This window comes from Haliaeetus leucocephalus, unplaced genomic scaffold (genome assembly GCF_000737465.1).
Source record: "Haliaeetus leucocephalus isolate CR32 unplaced genomic scaffold, Haliaeetus_leucocephalus-4.0 Scaffold802, whole genome shotgun sequence".
NCBI classification, from domain to species: Eukaryota; Metazoa; Chordata; class Aves; order Accipitriformes; family Accipitridae; genus Haliaeetus; species Haliaeetus leucocephalus.
This window is the reverse complement of record NW_010973238.1, coordinates 1,275,501-1,281,500: the sequence shown is the minus strand read 5'-3', so window position 1 is coordinate 1,281,500 and position 6,000 is coordinate 1,275,501.

Sequence of the window (6,000 nt, the reverse complement as noted above, 5' to 3'; positions counted from 1 at the left end):
TCAATCATTCACTAAGTCTTCAAAGGGGAAAGGGATCCTAACAATATACAGGATTTGGGATGAAGCTATGAAATACGTCTTTGACTCAAAATGGCTAAATTAATCTCCTTTCCGTAAATTATCATACTTTTAAAGTTTGAGTTACAGATGGAGAATCTGATTGTAGTACTGAAAAATACGTGAAATCAATATTGAGGACTGTCCTGTCATTATTTGTTGTTGCTGGTCCTGCTCATGGATTAATCTAAACTCAGTTCCTTGCTGTTAATTATATCAATATGAATTCTTTGATTCCCTCTTATGCCATGCTTGTTATCCACCTGAAATGGAGACATACTTAGTACTCTCACGTTCAGTGTTTGTTTTATGCAGATGTCATATCTACTCAAAAAGCAGAAAATATATCTGCCAAACTTAGTTATTTACCTTTTTAGGAGACAAGATCATGCATATTTTAGGAAGTAAACAAATTACAATATAATTGCATTTACTGATAAATTCCTTATTGATGTAGGATTTCCTTAAAAAGTATTTCTACTCTCCTTTTGGATATAGGATCCACCAGTACATCTGCATGAAGTAAGTAGATACGATTGTCCAATATGAATGGAGTTAATAAAGACATTCAGGGGTTAATGCTTTGTCACTAGAATGAACACATAGTGTGACTGACTTTAGGCAAATGATTTAAAAGTCTAGCAACCCTCCATCTTCTCAAATGACTGCTTTTAAGTGCATTTCCTCCCACTCTCCACCATATATAGGTCCTGCTTTTCTGAGAGCCATGAGATAAATATGGTTGCATTCAATAGCATTTATAAGAAGGGGTAGCTTTCAATTATTTATTTACTTTTAACAAAAGAGGCCTTTTAATTAGTGTTTAAATATTTATAACAGTTTTATTGTGCTGTAGAATCGGTTATACTTTGATCTGGATTTTCTGGTTTGAGATAATAGGGTTGGTAAAAGTTTTCCTAATGAATTTGGTCAGAACATGACATAATCTGATTATCTGATGAAAGATTGACACTTCAGTTCCTGCCAGCATAAAAGTGCGGTACAATAGGGGGCTGTTCAGCACACATTCAAAGGCTGGGAGTTCAAGTTCAGGTACTGCAGAATTGTTCAAAGTTTCAAATTAAGGCAGTGAAAACAGTTTTGCATTTTTCACTATTTTTGGTCAGGAGTAGTTTATGTGGATGAGAGGAGTGAAGCTTGAAGTTACAGGTGTAAACTATGCAACTCTGTTCTGTAACTTTGGTTTTATTTCTCTCCGTTTGCTAAAAAGTAGTTAGTGTTACTCCTTAAAACCTGGAGCAACTAACTGATCAGAACATTGCAGACATAGGAAACAATCAGTACTAGAAACTGGGACTTATGCATCATCAATATTCAACTGCTTTTAAATGCAGGACCAGCTTTTTATTACTGTCCCTCACATTTTAACAACTTAACTGTTTAACATATGATTACTCTTATCTCAGAGCCTTGGAGATGAACATATTTAATTAATGCATCCTACGTGGTTATGCAAAATGGATATAGATTTATGTGATCAGCCTGGCATGAAAGAACAATTGTGGGTTTGTATCTAAACTGTAAGCTTAGCCTAAACTGTTAACATAAACTTTTTTTTTTATTATTTGATATTCAGGTAATATTTGCCTTGTAAATGTCATTCCTGTTTGCACTGGAATTATAGTGATCCTTACTAGATTTATTGGACTAATTTGCTCTCCAGTAACTTGGCTTATCCAAACACTTATGCTGTATTGGATGGGAATCCTAATAGACAAATGACACACACTATTAGTAATTAAGCTTGAATTTTGAGGGATATTTCACAGCATAAAAATACTTCATTATCTGTAACTTTGACTCATATATTTAAAAGTGATATACATAACACTAAGTCTTCCCTTTTTTCTAAATACTGAAGGGGTTCTTGGAGAAAATGTGGGTACCAAATGGTATGTTCTTTACTGAAACGCAGTTGCTTCTGTCCTTGAGAGTTCACCTGAATAAGGATTTAAAGTTTTAGTCTAATGAATTGATGCAGATTAATGTACTGTCCACATTGCTTTGTTTCTTAACGTACTATGTGGCACGTGAATCTCACTGGCTGTGGGAAGGAACTGTCTGTGCCTGGAGTCAGTGAGTGGAGTCCTAACCCCAGTTCTAGTGACTGTGCCACCTTGGGAGGTCACTTACAATCCCTGCCTCAGTTTCTTGATCTACAAAGAATGACCCATAATAATGCTGGTCTCAGAGACGTGCTGTAGTTTACACAGAAGCAGAAACCTTCCAAAGAGAAAATGCTTTATAAAATACTGGTGTAATGAATGAATCCTGCAAACCCTTCCTCGTTTGAGCAGTCTCACCAATATCATCTAGCAGTTTGGATGGGTGTAGATCAGATCCAAAATTTGGAATTCGAAGCATGAGCTGGACACAAATAGGAATTACCTTTGGCTATTTAATATTCCTATGTTTACATCAATTTATCCTGTTTGCTATTTGCAATTTCAAAGTATATTTTTAAACTGTTATGAAACAAATGTTGAGAATATAAACATGGCGGGTAGGAAACAGGTACAATATTCTAATATAAGTGTACTGCCCACTATGGCAATGCTGGTAAAGTACTTAGTCTGTTCAATTAAGTGCAGACTTTTTTTCCTCTTCTAATGAGTACATATTTTGTGAAAGTATTTTATACTTGTCTTTTTAATTCTATGAAATGTAAACTGCGTGATTAAAGTAAAAGGAAACATTTTGGAAAGCACTGTCAGAGCTCAACTTGCAGTACATTTTAATTTAATTGCCTACCTCTGCAAGGCGTCTCACTCTTGGTAAGGCGTATACAATAGGGGGTTATTTCATAAGCAGAAGAAAGCATGCAGCAAGGAACGCGAGCAGAAGTTTTAAAAGTGCATGAAAAGGCGATTGCTTCATTGTGTCTTCATAAGAGTCACTACTCAGTATCTCCTCCCACCAAATGTGCAAGAACTGTGAATTTCAGGGACATTCATATTCAAAGAAACTTGAGGACTTCTGACTGTAAATGACAGTCATTTTTACTTCAAGTATGGCCAAAGCAAAATACAATACAACACTACTAATTCCATGTATATATTTCTTCTATTGGAGTTTAATCCAAATATAGTATTTATAGAGTAAGAAAAGAATGTATGTACTTTTGTTTTAGTTGAATCTAAGGTAACGATGCAAAATTAAAATGCGTCTTGTAAAACTTACTGAGATACTGAAATGAATGTAATTTTAAGGTAAATATGAAAATGGGGTTTGGTCCCTTATTCTTTCTATCCCTTATTACCTTTCTCCCTTATTGCTGACTGTATCAGGCCAGATCCTGAGCAGAGCTCAATGTCAATGGTACGTCCGTTTCTAGCAGCTCTGGACATGGTCCTGTACAATTGATAAGTCATTGAGTGATGTATTTTAGAATTATAAGTTAATATCCTATAGGTTATATTTTTATTATGTAATATCATGTTACATATACATTTCCTTAATACTAAAAACTCTTAAGTTATATTTCACACTTTGAAGAAAAAAGTATAGAAGACAAAATGTCATCCAATTTGTACTGTGTTTTATGTTCCTATGCCCTGTGGGAGGAAAAGAAAAGTAATAGAACAGACAAATAAATAAATGTGGTGTTGAAACTGGCATGACAGTTTCTGCTCTTGTGCAACGGAACTGCAATCAATTTATTGTCTTCATTGGTCAAATGCCAGAATAACAGTATAATATTATACAAGAGTAGATTAATTAAAGTGTAATTAGAATAGAATAAATTAAATAATCATAAAAGTTTGTCATGGGAAAAATATGTGTTTAGAATTAATTAGTTTTTAAATAAAGTGATATTTTAATTGCTCAGAGTTACAGAATCCTTAATTGCAGACATATAATTCTGGCCCAAATAACTTCAGTTGCTGTAACAACTTGATATATTTCTTCTCTGTCAATTCTTTTTAATAGTTTGTTACTAAACAAGATTATTGCAGGAAATGTCTGCTAAAATGTCTGGAAGATGTTTAATTAAGCCCATGCTATCTGAGGACATTATTAGCTCTTGGAACCAAAAGATTTGTAGCTGATGCTGCACTACACAGCACCCCTAATTAAGGAGGATGGGCAGACAGAGTCCCGTGGCTGACAGATTGCTATGCATGGCTGAACTAGAGGCTACTCAAAACAATCTTTTGATGGTCCTTGGTTTATCAATTTTCTGCTAGATTACAATGATTTATCAAGTGTACAAACTTAAATTCATTTTAGGTCTGATGGTATGGCATAGAGAGACAGTTGTTTCAATACTTCTTTTCACTTATATTGTGCATTTTCTTATTCTTCAAGTTTTCAAAGTGATTAGGCATTTGTTGTCTTTTTTTTGTGTGTATGTGTATGCATTAATTTTATGGAGAGTGTGTTGCAGAGCTGAACTATTGTGGGCTCTTATGCCTGCTTTCTTTCTCCAAACAAGGCTGTCTGTGGTTATATCACTGGACTTTACCAAACAATTAATGGTATTAGAAAGTAAAACAGATGAGTGTCTTTTCCCTCATCTGCAAAATGAACCTGTTTATGTAATACTGGAATTTCATCTGTTTCAGCTGTATTTCATGCTGTATTTTATTCTCCCTTATTAAAAGCTAGTGCAATGACATGTGAGGCAGGGGCTCTCATGTTTTCGGACGCCATATTTTTGGCATAAACATATCCATGATATTTGGCTGTCTCCAAAATGTTTACTTCAGTAAGATTTGCAATGCCCAAAATGTTTAACTGTGTTAAAAAAGGTCAACCAGCTGATAGCTGAAGGCGAATATGTCAGAATGAAAGACTGAAAAAAAATTATTGGTCCGACACAGTGGGAGTATTAGAATGATTAATGTTTATGTTAATTTATGGCTTTTACATATTGATTAATAGCTTTTTGTTTCAGTGACCAAAATGTGTAAGTGGCAATGAGATCCATATGCTAACTCAGTGTCTCTCAAATAATTACAATCATTCTTAGTTTTGTTCCCATGCTGAATCTATGTTTTCATAGAGAAAATAATTATTGTACGGTGACTTTTTTAAAAATTGCAGATGGAAGTATTTGAAAGTGAATCTCAAGACACAAGCCTGGGTTTCAGTATTCCTGAAGGTTACACACTGACATTTATATACATTTTTCTTGCAAACTTCATTACTTAAAATTGTAATATATTGTGGTTTAGCCTCATTCAGTTAGGGGATGCTTAGAGACAAAAAAGGTGCTAACACTGTGAGGAGCCTTTATCTGAGTGGAAATCATTAAAAATGTGTTGCACTGCATGATGGTTATTAGTCATTTTCTTTTCTGCTCCCATAAGATTTCTTGGCATATCACCAATAGCTGATAAGCAGTTTTGTTTGCTATCTGTCCATTGACTATTACAATTAAAATGTGGAAACTTCCATCATTCATTATCTAAATGTCAGGGGAGAAGGTAATTTTGGGGAGCTCCTGAGAGAGGATGAACTCCTAACTTCCCTTGAAGTCAATGGGAAATGGAGGTTCTCAGCACTTCTCAAAATGAGACTTTTGAAGTGTTTTTCTGAGCAGGCAGTCATTGTTAGTCATTAGAAATGATTTGGTGACTGTTTAGAATGAAAGCTCTGACAGCATTTAGTGTTCCCAACCTATAAAAGGAAGGATTCTTCTCAGTTGTAATGTTGGCTCTATGGCAACAGGTTTATGATATCAGTTAATAAAGGATTGTATAGCTAGGTCATATAAATCATTGCATTCTCTTTGACATTGATGTGTCTCTTAACTAGCAAGTTTTTCAAGCAAGAGAATTCTATCTAGAAATCTATCTACAGTATCTAGATACTGTATTTTCCAGTACAAGAACACTAATGAATGCTCCCAGTCCACCGTTATGATTTTTTTTCTTAATTTTTTTTTTACGTTTTGAAGTCACATATTAAATACAAATA